At 40.4% G+C, this 22,216-nt stretch overlaps 1 protein-coding gene across 3 annotated transcripts in view; it reads left to right on the forward strand.

Moving 5' to 3' along the window:
• dlc1 (DLC1 Rho GTPase activating protein) overlaps positions 1-22,216 on the forward strand; it is a 222,371-nt gene that overhangs the window by 95,680 nt on the left and 104,475 nt on the right. The window lies entirely within an intron of this gene.

The following is a 22,216-nucleotide window of genomic DNA, read 5'->3' on the forward strand; positions in this document are numbered from 1 at the left end:
TGTTAATAACTTGTAGTATGTTTTAACTCTTATTATTATACTTGATAATTACCTGTTAATAACTTGTAGTATGTTTTAACTCTTATTAATATACTTGATAATTACCTGTTAATAACTTGTAGTATGTTTAACTCTTATTAATATACTTGATAATTACCTGTTAATAACTTGTAGTATGTTTAACTCTTATTAATATACTTGATAATTACCTGTTAATAACTTGTAGTATGTTTTAACTCTTTTTAATATACTTGATAATTACCTGTTAATAACTTGTAGTATGTTTTAACTCTTATTAATATACTTGATAATTACCTGTTAATAACTTGTAGTATGTTTTAACTCTTATTAATATACTTGATAATTACCTGTTAATAACTTGTAGTATGTTTAACTCTTATTAATATACTTGATAATTACCTGTTAATAACTTGTATGTTTAACTCTTATTAATATACTTGATAATTACCTGTTAATAACTTGTAGTATGTTTAACTCTTATTAATATACTTGATAATTACCTGTTAATAACTTGTAGTATGTTTTAACTCTTATTAATATACTTGATAATTACCTGTTAATAACTTGTAGTATGTTTTAACTCTTATTAATATACTTGATAATTACCTGTTAATAACTTGTAGTATGTTTAACTATTATTAATATACCTGATAATTACCTGTTAATAACTTGTAGTATGTTTTAACTCTTATTAACATACTTGATAGTTACCTGTTAATAACTGCTTCTTAAACTTTAAGAAGCGCTTATTCCTTGGTGTTGTTTAAAGCTAGCTTAGCGGTTAGCGTAGCTGTTCGGATGCCTGCTCCTGCCTTGCTCTTAGTGTGTAACATGTTTAGCGTGTCCTCACACTTGATAATGATGCTTAAGGTACTAAGAATTTGAAAGGCAGGAGGTCATTATTATCAGCTGAGGGGAGCGGCTCCACACTGTGTATGGAGACACACACTTACATGCTAGCCGCTCGTCAGCCGGGGGGACTGAAAATAAGTACGGCATCAGCAAAATTAAAAGGCATCCATTGACAATAGCGACGAGGGATGTTTTCACGACAATGGTCTGATACTGATCTGCTTAATCACACATCTCTTGTCAAATGTATTTGAGATGCTAATTGTCAGGTTCAAGCACCGAACTATCTATTACACAAGACAAGAAGAAATGAATCAAGCAGAGACAGAGTTTAGTTTTGCTCATGAGGAGAGACGTATTGGGCTGCGCACTCAGTTACAGTTTCACCCTACGCTCTAAGGTACAGCCCCACGTGCTCCTCTATTTATTCGGGAGGCCCCTAGTTAACATCACTGAGGCTGCTTCTGAAGGGAGGGGTAATGCAAGCAGCCCCAGTTAGACACAATACGTGATTATTCAGAATGGAAATGTGCTGACGCTCGTGATTTCGCCCTGTCTCTGTTTTGTCTGCGTTGAGGTACTCGATGTCCGTCCTTGGCTGTCAGCAGTGGAAGATTACAAGTTGTGTGCCTTTGCACAGATAGAAAAGTACAACTTCAGCACAATTGATAATAACTATAGCAACGGCCTTTAAGCATAAGAGTTGTGTGATAACTTATGCATAATTATTCTAACACTAATTCTCCCTCAATGCGCTCTTTGAGATGTTTATCATTGAATGTGAGTCCCTCAACGCTGTTCCTGTCCAGTGATTCCAAGCCCCCTTGTTCCTGCTCCCGTGCGCTCACAAGGCCGCTTCTTTCCGAGCCCCATGGAATGTTTTGCTAAACCCGGTGACTCCGGCAAGCTCACGCCAAACTTGTTTACTTTGCTTCCTTCTAAGCACACACACACCCGCCCCTCCTCCAAGCCCACCCTCATCTCCTTCAGTCTTCTCTCACTTTCTCCTTTTACGCATATAATCATCAATGTCACTTTTGACTGTCATGAAAAGAGCCCTATCTCCTTCTCTGACCACTAAACTCTGATTTATTCTGTCCTTTGGCTGCAAACTAAACGAGTGGTTAGCACAATCAAAATCATTTATTTCATTGATAAAGCAATGCAGTGATAGAATTCACCAGAGCTCTTGTTGGACGTAACTACGTTGGATGTGGTTGGTTAGGGTTTGGTTAGGATTAGGGTTACGGTTAGGGTTAGACGTGGAAGACTTTTGGTTTGTGATGTCCCAGTCATGACTGAAGTAGGACGTGGAAGACTTTTGGTTTGTGATGTCCCAGTCATGACTGAAGTAGGACGTGGAAGACTTTTGGTTTGTGATGTCCCAGTCATGACTGAAGTAGGATGTGGAAGACTTTTGGTTTGTGATGTCCCAGTCATGACTGAAGTAGGACGTGGAAGACTTTTGGTTTGTGATGTCCCAGTCATGACTGAAGTAGGATGTGGAAGACTTTTGGTTTGTGATGTCCCAGTCATGACTGAAGTAGGATGCGGAAGACTTTTGGTTTGTGATGTCCCAGTCATGACTGAAGTAGGACGTGGAAGACTTTTGGTTTGTGATGTCCCAGTCATGACTGAAGTAGGATGTGGAAGACTTTTGGTTTGTGATGTCCCAGTCATGACTGAAGTAGGACGTGGAAGACTTTTGGTTTGTGATGTCCCAGTAATGACTGAAGTAGGACGTGGAAGACTTTTGGTTTGTGATGTCCCAGTCATGACTGAAGTAGGACGTGGAAGACTTTTGGTTTGTGATGTCCCAGTCATGACTGAAGTAGGACGTGGAAGACTTTTGGTTTGTGATGTCCCAGTCATGACTGAAGTAGGATGTGGAAGACTTTTGGTTTGTGATGTCCCAGTCATGACTGAAGTAGGATGTGGAAGACTTTTGGTTTGTGATGTCCCAGTCATGACTGAAGTAGGACGTGGAAGACTTTTGGTTTGTGATGTCCCAGTCATGACTGAAGTAGGACGTGGAAGACTTTTGATTTGTGATGTCCCAGTCATGACTGAAGTAGGACGTGGAAGACCTTTGGTTTGTGATGTCCCAGTCATGACTGAAGTAGGACGTGGAAGACTTTTGGTTTGTGATGTCCCAGTCATGACTGAAGTAGGATGTGGAAGACTTTTGGTTTGTGATGTCCCAGTCATGACTGAAGTAGGATGTGGAAGACTTTTGGTTTGTGATGTCCCAGTCATGACTGAAGTAGGACGTGGAAGACTTTTGGTTTGTGATGTCCCAGTCATGACTGAAGTAGGATGCGGAACACTTTTGGTTTGTGATGTCCCAGTCATGACTGAAGTAGGACGTGGAAGACTTTTGGTTTGTGATGTCCCAGTCATGACTGAAGTAGGACGCGGAAGACTTTTGGTTTGTGATGTCCCAGTCATGACTGAAGTAGGACGTGGAAGACTTTTGGTTTGTGATGTCCCAGTCATGACTGAAGTAGGACGTGGAAGACTTTTGGTTTGTGATGTCCCAGTCATGACTGAAGTAGGATGCGGAACACTTTTGGTTTGTGATGTCCCAGTCATGACTGAAGTAGGACGCGGAAGACTTTTGGTTTGTGATGTCCCAGTCATGACTGAAGTAGGACGTGGAAGACTTTTGGTTTGTGATGTCCCAGTCATGACTGAAGTAGGACGCTTGCCACTTGACTTGTCATAGTCCAGCTGACTTCTGCAAGGACTGTTGGAGCAACTGCAGTCTGTGAGGCAGTCAGACGTCCACACGGAAGCTGCTGAAGTAGCCACTGACAATGCACTGCACAGCTTTGGAGAGTCCACGCTCACAACTCAGGATTCCCAAAGTGGTGTGCACAAATATTTGCACACCTTGTGGAATTTGTTCCTGCGCTGGTGCTTGAGAATGCCTTGATTCTCGCAAGGCACATTTTTCAGCCTGTCTGGCCGACACCTTTGGTCCTGTCAGCAGAATGATGCTAACTATGGCAGCTATTCTCAGCAAGACCTGCTTTTTTTACTCACACAGCTCTGCTTATTGACTGACTGAGTCATAGTCAGGACCTCATCCTCAAAGAAAACAAACATTAGGGGTGCATTAAAATCCATTCACACTGGAACTGTGACTTTTTTCATCCCAATTCTAAATCAATTCCTAATTTACAAAAATCTATATGTTTTTTTTTAATTTATATTTAAAACATACATATACATATATATATTTATTATTTAAATATTAATTAAAAAAAAAAAAAAAAATTAAAAAAAAATATATATATATATATATATATATATTTTACATTTGTATTTTAAAATATACTGTGTATATATATATATATATATATATATATGTATATATATATATATATACACATACTTATATATATATATATATATATATATATATATATTTTTTTTTTTTTTTTTTTTTTACATTTATATTTCAAATATATATACATACACACACACACATATATATATATTATTTTGTTTTACATTTATATTTCAAATATATATACATACACACACACACACACATATATATATATATATATATATATATATATATATATATATATATATATATATATATATATATATATATTTATATATATATATATTTATTTATTTATTTATTTTTAAGCTGGAATCTGTTTTGAAAAAAGTTTCAAATACCAAATAATACATTGTGAGAATCGGTTTGTATCAAGAATCGTGTTGAAACAAGAACCGATTCTGAATTGAATCATCACTCCAGGAATTGTGATCGGTGCCCAAAAATTCACACCCCTAAAATACACAGGACCTGATGCAGGGGTGTCCACTGTGCAGCCCGGGGGCCATTTTTGACCCGCAGACCGAGTTGCATTGGCCACCAGCATAATGTCGGAAATAAAACAACAAAAATGGAAATATTAGGGGGGAAAAAAAGGGAAAAAATTCAGAGTGTGATGACAAAAAACTTTTCAAACTAAAAATGTTTAACTTAAAAATATATAATATCTGTTTTTAGCAATTTCTTTTTTTTAATTTGAACAAACTGGCCCTTATGTACTTTGACTTTTCAGTATGCGGCCCTTGGTGGAAGAAATTGAGCCACCCCGATCTAAAATATTAGAAGCTCTTGAAATAAAAATATAATAAAAGTCTATGCAGAGTTGAATTGTTTAGTTAGTGTCATGTCTGTGTGATCATGTTTTTGTTTTGGTCATGTTCGGTTTTGTTTTTGGACTTTTTGTGCACTTTTGTTTTGTCACCATAGCAACCATTAGTTTTCACCTGTCACGTCACGCACCTGTTTCACATTTTGAGTCACGCACCTGTTTTCGTTAATCATGTCTGTAGTATTTAAGTTCATTGTTTTCAGTTTGTCGTTCTGACGACATCCCCGCATTTATGCTCTGCACAGTTCTGACTTTTTTTTCACGTCCATCGTTCACGCTGCTCCTTTTTGTCCATGCCAAGTAAGTTTTGTTTATTATTGCCACAGTTAGTGTTTTTTGTTGTTCATAGTTTTTGCCTTTGTGCAAGTATTTGGTTTCATAGTGTGTTCTCCGCCAGTTTGTTTACTTCCTTTGTTTGTAGTTTAAATAAAAATGTACTTACATTCCCGTCTCGCCCGAGCCAACTTTCCGTTGCATCCCGGAAAAGCAAACACCCAGGACCCAGTCATGACAGTTAGTTAATTAGAAAATAAAAATATTACTAATTTATGAATGGACTAATTCGGGAAAATGACAACAATAATAATAAACACTGTTGAATGTGTAACTGAACATTAATATATTCGTACAGGCAGAATTATTATTATTATTATGATTATTATTATTTTCTTAGAGGGAAATAACAACAGCAAAAATGTCAGAAAAAAAAGAGCAAAGAAATGTAAATGTAATGAGAAAAATAAATAATAATTAATAATAATATCCTTAGTCATCTATAACACAAAGCTGACACAAAGTTTTGTTTTAATCTGTTTTTAGCACTTTTTTAAAGATAAAAAAATACCAAAATGCCATACTTTGTGTGTTCAGTATACAACCCTTAGTGGACAAAGTTGGGACACCCTCTGTTTCAGTCTATGGAACGTATGAAGGTCTGAGGTCAGAACATGATCACTGATACATTTTGGACTTGTCAGAATCTATGTAATATTCCGTGGTGGACGCAGGAAGTAACCAGACAGCAGAAAGTTCCCTAATAACCAGACTGGACTGGATGATGGCGTGAGGACTGGTCACTGGTCATTAGACTGGCTGGCGTTCTGTGACAATGTCTTCCAGATGGCTACTAACCGCCTCTTTTAGTGCCCCATTAAAGTGGCTTCATCTCTGCTGACTTAAGTGCCTTTGGGGGGGCCTGATCTCTTGGTATGTTGCTTGTTTACTCCTCAGCCCGCCTTCACTTCCTGTGTCTCTTACTTCTTCAGCTTGCCTTCACTTCCTGTGTCTCTTACTTCTTGGGGCGCTTACTTGATTGACTTGTATTTACCCAGGGATGTTGTGAGGTAATCCTGCATGATATATGTTGGCTTCTCTGGTGGGGAAGAATGCATAGGTAGGGGTTCTAGGTATCTTTTGGGTAGCGGTTCCTATTTAGGTGGGTCCATGAGGACCATAACTATCAGTATTTTTTGTTCCAGCTGACCGACGTAATTATGACACGTTGTCACATAAAAATCAGCTTTGAATAATGACAAATAAGGCAGCAACACCACACAAAAGTTTGTGACACAACAATGAAGTGAACACACTTTTCTCACAACCGCGTTTTATATATATTGGATATGATATATCATGTACAAAATATGTGTTTTGCACATGCATGCCATGTATAAATATTATTTCCAGCGGAGTGTGATTGTAATGAAGAGAAACACAGTGATGGATGTGTGGTGTTTACAAACACAGTGATGGATGTGTGGTGTTTACAAACACAGTGATGGATGTGTGGTGTTTACAAACACCGTGATGGATGTGTGGTGTTTACAAACACAGTGATGGATGTGTGGTGTTTACAAACACAGTGATGGATGTGTGGTGTTTACAAACACAGTGATGGATGTGTGGTGTTTACAAACAGAGTGATGGATGTGTGGTGTTTACAAACACAGTGATGGATGTGTGGTGTTTAAAAACACAGTGATGGATGTGTGGTGTTTACAAACAGAGTGATGGATGTGTGGTGTTTACAAACAAAGTGATGGATGTGTGGTGTTTACAAACATAGTGATGGATGTGTGGTGTTTACAAACAAAGTGATGGATGTGTGGTGTTTACAAACAAAGTGATGGATGTGTGGTGTTTACAAACACAGTGATGGATGTGTGGTGTTTACAAACATAGTGATGGATGTGTGGTGTTTACAAACAGAGTGATGGATGTGTGGTGTTTACAAACAGAGTGATGGATGTGTGGTGTTTACAAACAGAGTGATGGATGTGTGGTGTTTACAAACACAGTGATGGATGTGTGGTGTTTACAAACAGAGTGATGGATGTGTGGTGTTTACAAACAGAGTGATGGATGTGTGGTGTTTTCAAACACAGTGATGGATGTGTGGTGTTTACAAACAAAGTGATGGATGTGTGGTGTTTACAAACAGAGTGATGGATGTGTGGTGTTTACAAACAGAGTGATGGATGTGTGGTGTTTACAAACAGAGTGATGGATGTGTGGTGTTTACAAACAGAGTGATGGATGTGTGGTGTTTACAAACACAGTGATGGATGTGTGGTGTTTACAAACAGAGTGGTGGATGTGTGGTGTTTACAAACACAGTGATGGATGTGTGGTGTTTACAAACAGAGTGATGGATGTGTGGTGTTTACAAACAGAGTGATGGATGTGTGGTGTTTACAAACAAAGTGATGGATGTGTGGTGTTTACAAACACAGTGATGGATGTGTGGTGTTTACAAACACCGTGATGGATGTGTGGTGTTTACAAACAGAGTGATGGATGTGTGGTGTTTACAAACAGAGTGGTGGATGTGTGGTGTTTACAAACAGAGTGGTGGATGTGTGGTGTTTACAAACACAGTGATGGATGTGTGGTGTTTACAAACAGAGTGGTGGATGTGTGGTGTTTACAAACAGAGTGATGGATGTGTGGTGTTTACAAACAGAGTGGTGGATGTGTGGTGTTTACAAACAGAGTGATGGATGTGTGGTGTTTACAAACACAGTGATGGATGTGTGGTGTTTACAAACAGAGTGGTGGATGTGTGGTGTTTACAAACACAGTGATGGATGTGTGGTGTTTACAAGAAGATGACATAGCTGCACTGCACACATGGTTGACTTCTTTAAGACTTAAAAAGGTGTTATAAATAATAAAAGACTTGCCTGCTCTGAGATGTTACTGCACATCATGTTGGAGATGTTATGTTTTCATTTCCACAAATGACATATTACCAATAAAAGTCTTAACCATAGAATTGTTTATGCATGGACTTTGTAGAAGACATGTTGGAACAGACACCTCCATCGTGCATCATGTCAACTCTGAGTATACAAACAAGCCACTTAACGAGTCCTCCGCCTCCCCCGTTTAAGTAGGTGTTCCTGCTGACCTTTCACCTCACCGACACGCAGGGATTGTTTTCCCCAGCAAAGTAGGAACCCGAGTGTCGGCCTCCACGTTCAGGCCGACCTTTCCCTTTTCTCAGCGGCGGAGGAGCTTAGCATGAGCGCACTGACAGTGACAACATGACTTTGTGGCTGCGGGGTTGAGGTCTGGGTCAGTTAGCCTGAAAGTCTCTGCAAACAGAAGGAAAGAAGCCATCACTTTCTCACAAATGACAAGGCAAACTGGCAGTTTTGGAGAGCTGCATCAATTTAGTCAAGAACAAAACACATTTCTGTCAATATGCATCATAACAAAAGCAGTAATATTACACAAACATGTGTGGACAATGATAGATGAACTCTTATTGAGATGATATATGGACCACGCCCCGATGCAAGATGGCGCCAGTATGTGCTTTGGCCTGCCGTCTCTCGCTGTCAGCTCTGTTCGTTTTTGTGTTTTTTGCGTCTATTTTCGTCTCTGTCAGCTCACTGCTTGTGTATGACCGCCAAACACTGTTGGATCTTTGCCCCTCTCCCACTGATATGATCAACTTCGACGTTGGTTTTTCGACGTCCCAGTCAGCTTTTTCACCTGGCCGGATTCCTGCCTTCCTTTCCCGCCCCCTGGCTCCTCTCCCCCGGCGGAAGCGTCTCCGGCGCCGCGGTAAACGTGGCGGCCAGCTGGTGAAAGTTAGGGCACTCCTGGCCCGGCTTCCCGTGGCTCCCCGAAGGAGGAATGGTGCGGTATCCGGTCTCCTCCTGCACCCACGCTCGCTCGATCCGATCGGCTCCTGGCTGGTTCCTATCGTTGGTTTGGAGGAAGAAGCTTGCCGTCGTCGCTCCTGCTGTCCCCGCCCCCGGAGGCGCGGGGTGGATCACCGCCACCTGCGGGCTGTGTGTCGGGCCCCACCCGGATTAATTGCGGCCTTGGACGTGCTGGCCCCCGCCAGGTTCGGTCTTGTGAACGCAAGATCTTTGACAAACAAAACTTTTATCCTGAAGGATTTCTTCACTTCCCGCGGACTGGACTTCCTCTGTGTGACGGAGACATGGCTGAGAGCTGGTGAGTCCGCCCCTCTTAATGAACTTCTGCCTCCGGAGTGTTCCTACTTTAATTCCCCACGGCCGTCCGGTCGAAAAGGAGGAGGATTAGCAGTCGTTTTTAAAAATGACTTTAAATGCCGTCAGATCCGCCTACAATCCTCCTTTTCAAGCTTCGAACTGTGCATGTTTGAACTGGGTCTTTCTGATGTCGTCCTGTGTGCCGTCATCTATCGACCACCCAAGTACCACAAAGACTTTATAACTGACTTTTCTGAATTTCTGGCTGAAATCCTGCCCAAATATGATCGTGTCCTTATTGTGGGTGATTTTAATATTCACACCTGCTGTCCAGATGAGCCGCTTTCCAGGAGTTTCCTGAATATAATCGACTCATTTAACTTTGTACAGTCTGTGTGTGGTTCTACACATGAACGCGGGCATACACTCGATTTAGTGCTCTCGTATGGTTTGTGTGTTTTTAATTTGGACATTTGCGACGCTGTGTTCTCTGATCACATGCCGATCTTGTTTGATATTGCCACGCAGTGTCCAGTTAAATTGTGCGCACCGCCCCAACGCTCTCGCATGTTTAATTCTTCGTCTCCTGCTCGGTTCTCCTCTATTTTTTCGACTCTTTGTGATGATAATTCTGCAGCATCTGTGTGTCTGAATACTGAAGAGTTGGTTTCTGGGTTCAACTCTATCTGTTCACAAACACTGGACACGATCGCGCCTTTCAAATGCCGCCGCTCTAAAGCCACGCCTCAACCCTGGTTGAATGACGTCACTCGGGCTGCCAGGCGCGTATGTAGAAGAGCAGAGAGAAAATGGAAAAAAGACAGGCTGCATGTGTCCTTTGCCATTTTTAAAGAAAGCCTGTTTTCCTTTCAGATGACTGTAAAAGCAGAAATGAATATATATCTATCTCAGATTATATCTTCTAACTGTAACAACCCCAGAGTTCTGTTTAAAACTATTAACACTGTCATTGATGCTCCCAAATCTGCTGGTTTTGATGCTTCTTTTGAATTCTGTGAAAATTGTCTCCATTTTTTCACTGACAAAATTGTGTCAACTAGAGCCAGTCTATCTCAGCCTTCATATGACCCTTCTGTTCCCCTGCATTTCTCTTCTGTTTTCCATCAGTTTGAGCCGGTGTCCTTTTCTTTTTTAAGTGACACAGTTAGTCATATGAAGCCCTCTGGTTCTCCTGCAGATGCCCTCCCACCTCGCCTGTTTAAGGAGGTACTTGCTACTATTGGATCAAGTGTCCTTAACATTATCAATAGTAGCCTCTCTTCTGGAATAGTTCCAGTAGAGTTTAAACATGCAGTGGTACGACCTCTACTTAAAAAACCCAGCCTCGACCCCTCTCTCCTCTCTAACTTCAGACCTATCTCTAATCTTCCATACATTTCCAAAATATTAGAGAAGGTTGTCTACAGTCAGTTGCTGCCCTTCTTAGAGGATAATGGTATCACTGAGCTGTTCCAGTCCGGTTTTAAAGCCCTCCACAGCACAGAGTCAGCGCTTCTAAAAGTTTTTAACGATATCCTCCTGTCCACTGATTCTGGTAAATATGTTGTCCTGGTGCTTTTAGATCTGTCTGCTGCGTTCGACACCGTCGACCACGCCACCTTAATCACTCGTCTTGAGAACTGTGTGGGCATTAAGGGCGCCGCCCTTAACTGGTTCCGGTCGTACCTAACCGACAGGAGTTTTTGTGTAAAAGTAGACAGTTTTATGTCGTCCACAGCTCCTTTACCACATGGGGTCCCCCAGGGCTCAATCCTTGCCCCAATTTTATTTGCGCTTTACCTTCTCCCCCTTGGTTCTATTTTTAGGAAGTACAGTATTGCATTTCATTTTTACGCCGATGATTGCCAGATTTATTTTCCCATGGCACAAAATAACACGGTTCAACGTCTTATTGACTGCCTGCACGACATCAAAGTCTGGCTTTCAGCTAACTTCCTGAGCCTAAATGAAGACAAAACAGAAGTTATGTTGTTCGGTCCAAGTCGCTCTCCCTCCCCCAACGTTGACCTCGGCACTCTGACCCCGTATCTCAGCGACTGTGTCACAAACCTGGGGGTAAAGTTTGACTCAGATTTTAAATTCGAAAAACAAATCAGCAGCGTCGTTCAAAAAAGCTTTTATCAATCACGCCAAATAGCGAAAGTGAAACCGCTTCTATCAAGACATGATCTTGAGAAATTAATCCACGCTTTTATCTCGACTCGTCTTGATTACTGTAATGCCCTGTATGTAGGCATTAGCCAGGCCTCCCTCGCCCGCCTGCAGCTCGTGCAGAACTCTGCTGCTCGTCTGCTAACACAGACCCGCAGACGTGAGCACATCACCCCTATTTTAGCGTCCCTTCACTGGCTCCCTGTGCGTTACCGAATACATTTTAAACTCCTTTTATTTGTTTTTAAATGTCTAAACAACCTCGCGCCAACCTATCTCTCCGACCTCCTTCAGCCTTACTGCCCCACCCGATCCTTAAGATCAGCCGATCAGCTGCTGTTGACGGTCCCTGACACAAGGCTGAAGCTTAGAGGTGACAGAGCTTTCGCCGTTGCTGCTCCCAAGCTCTGGAACGACCTACCCCTGAGTGTTAGACAAGCCTCCTCTCTTCCTGTTTTTAAATCTCTCTTAAAAACATATTTTTATTCCATGGCTTTTAACACTGAGTGATATCCATCCTGCAATGGCGCCCCATAATACACCTGCTGTGATCCTGTCTTTATGTTTTTATGTTTTTATTAATTCTATTTTAATTATTTATTTTTTATCATGTTCTGTTTGTGTTGTGTTGTGTTTGCTCGATACTCGTTTTATCTTTTAACCTGCTCATTGTACAGCACTTTGGCTACCCCTGTGGTCAATTTTAAATGTGCTTTATAAATAAAGTTGATTTGATTTGATTTGATTTGATATTGTCATGACCTGTCAATTTAGGTCCTGTCTTCTCTTTCCTTTATTTGTCTTTTTCCTCTCTTTTGACATCTATTTCTGTTTCTTTTTCTTATGTACCTCCGGTTGCTAGGGGCGCTGATTGTACACACCAGTTTCTGTTTGTCACGCACCGGCGGCCAACCGTAATCACACCCCTATTTAGACCCGCCTTGCCGTCCAGTCCTTACCGTCTTGCAAACACCACACATCCATCACTGTGTTTGTAAACATCACACATCCATCACTGTGTTTGTAAACCCCACACATCCATCACTGTGTTTGTAAACACCACACATCCATCACAGTGTTTGTAAACACCACACATCCATCACTGTGTTTGTAAACACCACACATCCATCACTGTGTTTGTAAACACCACACATCCATCACTCTGTTTGTAAACACCACACATCCATCACAGTGTTTGTAAACACCACGCATCCATCACTGTGTTTGTAAACACCACACATCAATCACTGTGTTTGTAAACACCACACATCCATCACTCTGTTTGTAAACACCACACATCCATCACTGTGTTTGTAAACACCACACATCCATCACTGTGTTTGTAAACACCACACATCCATCACTGTGTTTGTAAACACCACACATCCATCACTGTGTTTGTAAACACCACACATCCATCACGGTGTTTGTAAACACCACACATCCATCACTGTGTTTGTAAACACCACACATGCATCACTGTGTTTGTAAACACCACACATCCATCACGGTGTTTGTAAACACCACACATCCATCACTGTGTTTGTAAACACCACACATCCATCACGGTGTTTGTAAACACCACACATCCACCACTGTGTTTGTAAACACCACACATCCACCACTGTGTTTGTAAACACCACACATCCATCACGGTGTTTGTAAACACCACACATCCACCACTGTGTTTGTAAACACCACACATCCATCACTGTGTTTGTAAACACCACATATCCATCACGGTGTTTGTAAACACCACACATCCATCACTGTGTTTGTAAACCCCACACATCCATCACTGTGTTTGTAAACACCACACATCCATCACAGTGTTTGTAAACACCACACATCCATCACTGTGTTTGTAAACACCACACATCCATCACTGTGTTTGTAAACACCACACATCCATCACGGTGTTTGTAAACACCACACATCCATCACGGTGTTTGTAAACACCACACATCCATCACTGTGTTTGTAAACACCACACATCCATCACTGTGTTTGTAAACACCACACATGCATCACTGTGTTTGTAAACACCACACATCCATCACTGTGTTTGTAAACACCACACATCCATCACTGTGTTTGTAAACACCACACATCCACACACCGCTACCCAAAAGATACCTAGAACCCCTACCTAAGTTCTCTCCACGCAACTGCTAAGTTGATGCTAATAGACGGAAATGATGATTGATAACAACAGTGATTTGTTTGCTTGTTGTTGTTTCATGTTTTTAATCACGGTTATTTGACATTGATATTCCTATTATTATTGATACTGTTGTTGATATTATTCATTTTTGTTTGACCTTTTTGTTTTTTTGTGTTTTGTTTGTGTGACTTCTCAATTACTGTGTGGATTGTCGCAGGGCTGATATTATGTGTTTTTTGTAAGTAAAATACAATTTATATAAAAAATATATATATACATTAATATACTGTACATAGAGCGAACCAGGATATAAGCCGCACCCGCTAAATAAATAAAAAATTCATTTTGGGGGGAAAATTAAATTAATTTTTCCATATATTAGCTGCACCGTAGATATAAGCCGTAGTTATATACGTTGTGAAATGAGTTATTTACACAAAAATGTTTTGTAAGTACTTATTAATTAATTGTTGTTTGTAACACGGCAGTGAAACGGCTGATCAAACAAAACAGAAGTCATGGTCATGGACCCACTAGCTGCGCAAGCTAGCTCTCCAATCAGCTAAACAGACTCAATAACTCCATGCTGACGTTTTGGTGACTTTACTGAGGAATCTACGAGACTGAAACAATACAAAAAGAATGCGATTGTAAGTTAATAATACTAACACAGACACTCGTAAACATGCTAGCATATTAATGCCAACGACACTAGCTTGATTACATTACGATAGCACGTACAAATACGCAAGAAAACATTCCTACAGACATCACACATGGGACTCTTTAGTAAGTACGAACTGTTTTAGTTATATTGTAAAACTTACAAACGTTGCTTGGAGGGATGATTGAAGAATCCATACGAGTAGTACCTGACACGTTAACTGTTAGCATGCTAACGTTAGCATTGCAGCATATTACCATTAGCGTGGTAACTTTTTAAGCCAGTTTTACAGCCGAACACCTCAGAATCATATATTTTGGTACTCATTAACTGTTTTTAGCTGATTGTACATGTGTACGCTTCATAGTCATGTGACTTGATGCTTTTATGTCAGCAATTGTAGTTCCATGACAATAAAAAGTCCACAGGGAGTTAAAAATGTTTTTGTTTTTTGCTCAAATCTCTTACTTGAGTCCTAAAAAAGATAGCAAACATCTCATATTCTTTTAATAACCCTTTCAATGCCAGTTCTTTATTTACAAACTGGCCTCAAATGAGTTGTCATCTATATTGCAAGTGCAAAAAGAAGAAAAGACACACTGCACTTTTGAGGGCAACAAAACAAAAGGTGGCATGTCACTGAGGACTGAAGAAAAAGGCCATGTCAAAGACTCGTTTAATGCTAATCCTTCAGAATAAAAGATAACCTGACTCGATTAGATCAAATTGACATTCTAAGGGTTAAATAAAAAAACATACCAAAAAAAACATGACTTTTGCTATTTTTTTTATTTAGGACCGAAGTTGATTGAGAGATTTGACCAAAAAAAGTATAGAAAATATTAATTAATATAGAAATGTGTGTATGTTCGTGTTTGTATGTTTGTTTATATTTATATGTATACATGTATATGTACATGTGTATGTGTGTATGTATGTATATATGTATATGTGTAAATGTATCTATATGTATATATGTGTATATGTATATGTATATATGGGTATATATGTGTGTATTTGTGTATGTGTATATGTATATATGTGTGTATGTGTATATGTATATATGTATGTATTTGTGTATATGTATATATATATATGTGTATATATATATATATATATATATATATATATACATATATATATATATATATTAGAGATGCGCGGTTTGCGGGCACAACCGCGGATTATCCGCGGATCGGGCGGATGAAATTTAAAAAAATTAGATTTTATCCGCGGGTCGGGTCGGGTCGGGTCGGGCGGTTGAAATAAAAACAAATTAGATTTTAAATAGATTCAGGCGGGTGGCAGTTAAACCAATTGGTAAATATATATACATAGTTAAATGTTGTTACCCACATACGAAAAACGAGCAGGCACCTGCAGCATATGCCACAACAGAAGAAGAAAAAAAAAAGAAGAGATGGACACTTTTACGGAGCGGAGAAGGGACGCCTCGCCGGGGTCCGGGACCGAGGCCCCTTCCCCCGAGAGGGCCCCACCGGGAGCCGTAGCTGAGGCGATCCGCGAGAAGGGCCCGACGCACGTCCAGGGTCACCACCGCGCCCACCGCACCGACACCCCGCCCCGTCCGCCTTCGCCGCGGCCGGCGTCACGCGCAGCAGGTAAGCAGCTTACCTGCCCGCCACCCCCATGGCCGGGGGCTCGTAACAGGGGTCACTCCGCGCGCTCCGCCCGCGCAGCTTACCTGCCCGCCACCCCTGTTGCCGGGGGCGCGTAACAGGGGTCACTCCGCGCGCAGTGCGCTCACGAAAGGGTTGGGGCTCACCCTGGTTGATATAGACAGCAGGACGGTGGCCATGGAAGTCGGAACCCGCTAAGGAGTGTGTAACAACCCACCTGCCGAATCAACTAGCCCTGAAAATGGATGGCGCTGGAGCGTCGGGCCCATATACCCGGCCGTCGCCGGCAGCGAGACGCGCTTGGAGGTGCGCTCAGCGTGGCTCCCATATGATTGCGCACTGGTGTGCGTCTGGGCCGTGACAGCGTGGCACGCGAATGTCTGTGCTGCATTGGATCAGTCTCCCTTTTTTAACAACGGGCGGGTGCGGGCGGATGGCGGGCGGGTGCGGTTCTGATCAAATGTTACATCGGGTGGATGGCGGATGGTTGACGACTTTCTGATGCGGTTGCGGATGAAATAATTGCCTATCCGCGCATCTCTAATATATATATATATATATATATATATAAAAATATATATATATTGTCATGTCTGTGTGATCATGTTTTTGTTTTAGTCATGTTCGGTTTTTTTTTGGGGACTTTTTGTGCACTTTTGTTTTGTCACCATAGCAACCGTTAGTTTTCCCCTGTCACGTCACGCACCTGTTTCACGTTTTGAGTCACGCACCTGTTTTCGTTAATCATGTCTATAGTATTTAAGTTAATTGTTTTCAGTTTGTCGCGCTGACGACATCCCACAATTATGCTCTACACACTCTTCATCTTCTTAGATCCTGCTTCATGTACCATGCCAAAGTAAGTTTTTGTTCCATGTTTATAGTCTTTTTGGTTTCATAGTTTGTTCTCCGCCATTGTGCGCGCCTTTTGTTTACTTCCTTTTTTTTTGTAGTTATAGTGTTTAAATAAAAATTTACTTACATTCCCGTCTCGCCCGAGCCAACTTTCCGGAAAAGCAAACACCCAGGACCAAGTCATGACATATATGTATGTATATATATATATATATATATATATATATATATATATATATATATATATATATATATATATATATATATATATGTTTCTGAAATATTTGAATAAATGACTACTTTGTATTCATTCCTGGTGAGAGTGTGCCTTGCTCAGAGGTGTCTTTATTCCAGATGTTTGTTTGTACTTGGCTGACAGAATTCCTCAGATTCCTGCAGAGAGACATTCCTGAAGCCAAACGTTTAGAATGTCCAAGTTGTAATCGCATCAAAAACCTTCTCAGCGGGTGATGTTGACTGTGAGGCAGCTGAGAAGTATTCAGCACGTCTTCATATTCCTTTTATAACACTTGCTGCATGTCTTCTTCACCACCTTCCTGCTTCTAGCAGGTCAAGACCATGTTTTTTGGTTCTAGCAGGTCAACACCATGTTCCTTTTTCTAACAGGTCAAGACCACGTTCCTGCTTCTAGCAGGTCAAGACCATGTTGCTGGTTCTAGCAGGTCAAGACCACCTTCCTGGTTCTAGCAGGTCAAGACCATGTTGCTGGTTCTAACAGGTCAAGACCACGTTCCTGCTTCTAGCAGGTCAAGACCATGTTGCTGGTTCTAGCAGGTCAAGACCATGTTCCTGGTTCTAACAGGTCAAGACCACGTTCCTGCTTCTAGCAGGTCAAGACCATGTTGCTGGTTCTAGCAGGTCAAGACCACCTTCCTGGTTCTAGCAGGTCAAGACCATGTTGCTGTTTCTAGCAGGTCAAGACCACCTTCCTGGTTCTAGCAGGTCAAGACCATGTTGCTGTTTCTAGCAGGATAAGACCACCTTCCTGGTTCTAGCAGGTCAAGACCCCCTTCCTGGTTCTAGCAGGATAAGACCACGTTCCTGGTTCTAGCAGGTCAAGACCCCCTTCCTGGTTCTAGCAGGTCAAGACCACGTTGCTGGTTCTCGCAGGTCAAGACCACCTTCCTGCTTCTAGCAGGTAAAGGCTGGACAGTGTCCACCTTCCTGCTGGACTGACTTGTCCTTCTTGCACGCTCAGCAACATGAGGAATGACCAAAAACCATACGCTCTTTGATCAGTCAAAAGCCCATCACATGACTACAGGGTGCCGTGTGTGCTACCAACTTTGAAACCGAGTCGGCCATACTCTCTGGTTTTTGGTTCTTCCTGCACACTCCCGGCTACACTAGTTGTTGGTTCTTCCTGTGCACTCTCGGCTGCACTAGTTTTTGTTTCTTTCTGTGCACTACTAGCTGCACTAGTTTTAGGTTCTTCCTGTGCACTAGTAGCTGCACTAGTTTCTGGTTATTCCTGTGCACTCCCAGCTGCACTAGTTTTTAGTTCTTCCTGTGTACTCCCGGCTACACAAGTTGTCGGTTCCTCCTGTGCACTCTCTGCTGCACTAGTTTTTGTTTCTTTCTGTGCACTACTAGCTGCACTAGTTTTAGGTTCTTCCTGTGCACTAGTAGCTGCACTAGTTTTTGGTTATTCCTGTGCACTCCCAGCTGCACTAGTTTTTAGTTCTTCCTGTGTACTCCCGGCTACACAAGTTGTCGGTTCCTCCTGTGCACTCTCTGCTGCACTAGTTTTTGTTTCTTTCTGTGCACTACTAGCTGCACTACTCTTTGGTTCTTCCTCTGCACTCCCAGCTGCACTAGTCTTTGTTTTTGGGATATAAAAATACCTTTTACTTACGCACTGTTCCTTGCTGTTCTCTGCATCTTGGGATCATGACGTCTACTGCTTATAATATTCTTCATTTCTCTCCTTTTTGATCTGCATATGCACAATCACATGTCATCTCCTAAAAAAACACCACCACAAGACGTAGCCATTAAAAATGTGGGAGTGGCCTTCACACAAAAAATGCTCTCATTGCTGCAGTTTTACGTTGATGCCCAGGTCGGAGACGGCGATGTACCTGGTTCTTGTTTCTCATGACAGTCTGGATGTCTGCGTGCTTGGTCACATGGCTCGTAACGGGGTCAGGGGAGGTCGCAGTTCAGGGCAGGCGAGACCAAAGCGAGGACTTCCTGCGTTACTGGAGGGCGGAGAAAGAATGGACGTATGGAAGATTGGAATTTGCTCCATCTGTGGAAGACAGAAGCAGGAGATAAGAATCTAGACTCATGTTTCCCGCTTTCTTAGCCAGAAGTGATTGTCTGTCGGACGTTTGTTGGTTGGAAGCTTAAAGAAGGGATTGAAGACTTGAAATAAAGATGTGGGAGCTTTTATTTCATCATTTGGTTATTCTTCTGCCAATAGGCTAACCTGGCAGGATGTTGTCATGATCTTACTGTACTGTTAGCACTTACCTATGCTAATGTTGCTAACGTTTGTACCCTCCTGTCCCAATTCTTATTGGACCAGCTAAAAGTACTTTTTATGAGTAACAAGGCAGGCAAAATAAATCATGTAGCTCCAAAACAGCACTAACAGCATGTCCAGACAACCCATAATCCATTAAGTCACTAACTATGTTTAGAAAAAAGCTCTGATGTGTATTCCATTAATCATTTAATGAGTGTAACTAGTGTAAAAAAAAATAAAAAATCCAAACCGCGTAAAAAAAAAGGTAAAACAAGTTGAAAATAAGGTAAACAGAAGGTAAAAATACATAAATAGGAGGTAATACTGCAGAAGTGAGTTGAAAGTAAAGAAATAAAGGTGAAAAAAGGTAAATAAAAGGTAAAAGAAGTTAAAAAAGGTCAATATAAGTTTAAAGCAGTAAGTAAAATAACCTAAAACAAAGGTAAAAAGAAGGTAAAACAAGGTAAACAAAGATAAATAAAAGGTAAATACAATGTAAATGGAAGGTAAGTAAAAGATAAAAGAAGGAATATAGAAGATAAAAGAAGTCAATAAAAGGTCAAATAAGATACATAGTAAAAGAAGGTAAAAAAAAATGTAAATATAAGGTAAAAGCGGTAAGTAAAATAACGTAAAACAAAGGTAAATAGAAGCTAAAACAAAGTAAACCAAAGGTAAAAGAAGGTAAATAAAAGATAAATAGAAGTTAAATAAAGGTAAAAGAAGGTAAACAAAGATAAATAAAAGGTAAATAGAAAGTACAATGTAAATGGAAGGTAAGTAAAGGGTAAAAGAAGGAATATAGAAGATAAAATAAGTCAATAAAAAGTAAAAGAAGATAAATACATAGTAAAAGAAGGTAAAAGAAAGATTTTCAAATATAAGGTAAAAGCGGTAAGTAAAATAACGTAAAACAAAGGTAAATAGAAGCTAAAACAAAGTAAACCAAAGGTAAAAGAAGATAAATTAAAGGTAAAAGAAGGAATCTAGAAGGTAAATACAAGGAAAAAGTAGATGAATAAAAGGTAAAAGTAGTAAATATAGGGTCAAATAGTGTAGATAAAAGGTAAATTGAAGGTATAAACAGGAATATTAGAAAGTAAAATAAGTTAACTAGAAGGTAAATAAAAGGTAAAATAAGGTTAATAGAAGGTATATAAAAGGTTAAAAATAGAGGGTAAAATAAAGTAAATAAAAAGGTCAAAGAGGGAATATAGAAGGTCAAAGAAAAAAACAAGGTAAAAGACGGTCAAAAAAGGTCAACAGAAGGTAATGAAGGTAATAGCAAGTACAAAATATTTGTTTATTTCAACTATTTTCCCTTAAAATATGCATTGAGGCTATAAAATGTTTTATTTGATTCCTGGTTTAATCGAGCCGACTAATCAATGATAGATGACTGAAATAATCCACATCTGACAAATCATGCTGAAATGCAAACCTTCCTGATTGGCAACCAGGAGCAGGTGAGGAGAACAGTGCTGCTGTCAAGCTCCCACCTGACGAGCGACACAGGAAGTGGAACTAAGAAAATAAGAGCGCAAACAGGAAATGCTACAGAACAATGACTAATGAACAAAGTTCTTTCTCTTTTTGAAAAGTTCCACACAAAACAAGACATTTAAAAAAAAAAACAGGAGATGTTGGCCGACGTATGGCGAGACTTTCATGTGCCACTCATGCAGGGGCCACTTTGCCCACCCCTCAGGTTAGTACACAGCACATGGTTGGTTAGGACTCTGGTGGGAAACCCACTCTTGCTGTACAAAGACCCTGCAGGTGAAGTTTATTAATATGAATAATATTAGTCATAGGACAGTCTAACATTGTCCAGTGGTCTTCACAATTCATTTATTTGGACAAGTTCTTGCTATTTTCTTCTTCATTCCTGCCCTGATGAAGGCTGTGTTGCACTTTTTGGAAAGTCTGATTCAAGGGCGCCTCATTTGTTCCTAACACTTTCTGGAAGTTTCCGGGTGGAACATCCAAAATGTCCTACTTTATGTACACGTGACGCCAGGACTCAGTTACTTTCCAAAGACCTCCACCTCTTACAATTATTGTCACATGTCTACTAGGTTTGTACGTATGCAGGTACTGGTATAGTATCACGGTACTAATCAATCAAAAACTGTATTATACTCTGTTTGAAAAGTACCATCCATCCATCCACAGTGTTTTAGCTACTTCTAAATCACTAATCCTGGTCTCCATGGTGACAAATAAAGTTTCTTACAAGTATCATTATCACTGGAGGACGAGGAATATCTAAACATGCTTCACTACACACCGTAGGAGGATACAATAGCTCACCGCTAACAAATGATAGCATTCCTGAATGTAAACAAATGCCATCATCCAGACATCCACTGTAATGATACCAAGTACAGGAGTGTATCTAGTTAATACTACTATGATTACATCGATATATTTTAGCACTTTAAAAAAAAGGTATATATTGTTTATAAAGTTAGTAAATATGTCCCTGGACACATGAGGACTTTGAATATGACCAAAATGTGATCCTGTAACAACTTGGTATCACATCCATACCTAAATGTGTGGTATCATCCAAAACTAATGTCAAGTATGAAAGAAGAGAAGAATAAGTGATTATTACATTTTAACAGAAGTGTAGATAGAACATGTTCAAACAGAAAACAGAACGACACCTACCCTTTACATCAGTATTTTTTAACCATAT

This window comes from Nerophis lumbriciformis, linkage group LG25 (genome assembly GCF_033978685.3).
Source record: "Nerophis lumbriciformis linkage group LG25, RoL_Nlum_v2.1, whole genome shotgun sequence".
NCBI classification, from domain to species: domain Eukaryota; kingdom Metazoa; phylum Chordata; class Actinopteri; order Syngnathiformes; family Syngnathidae; genus Nerophis; species Nerophis lumbriciformis.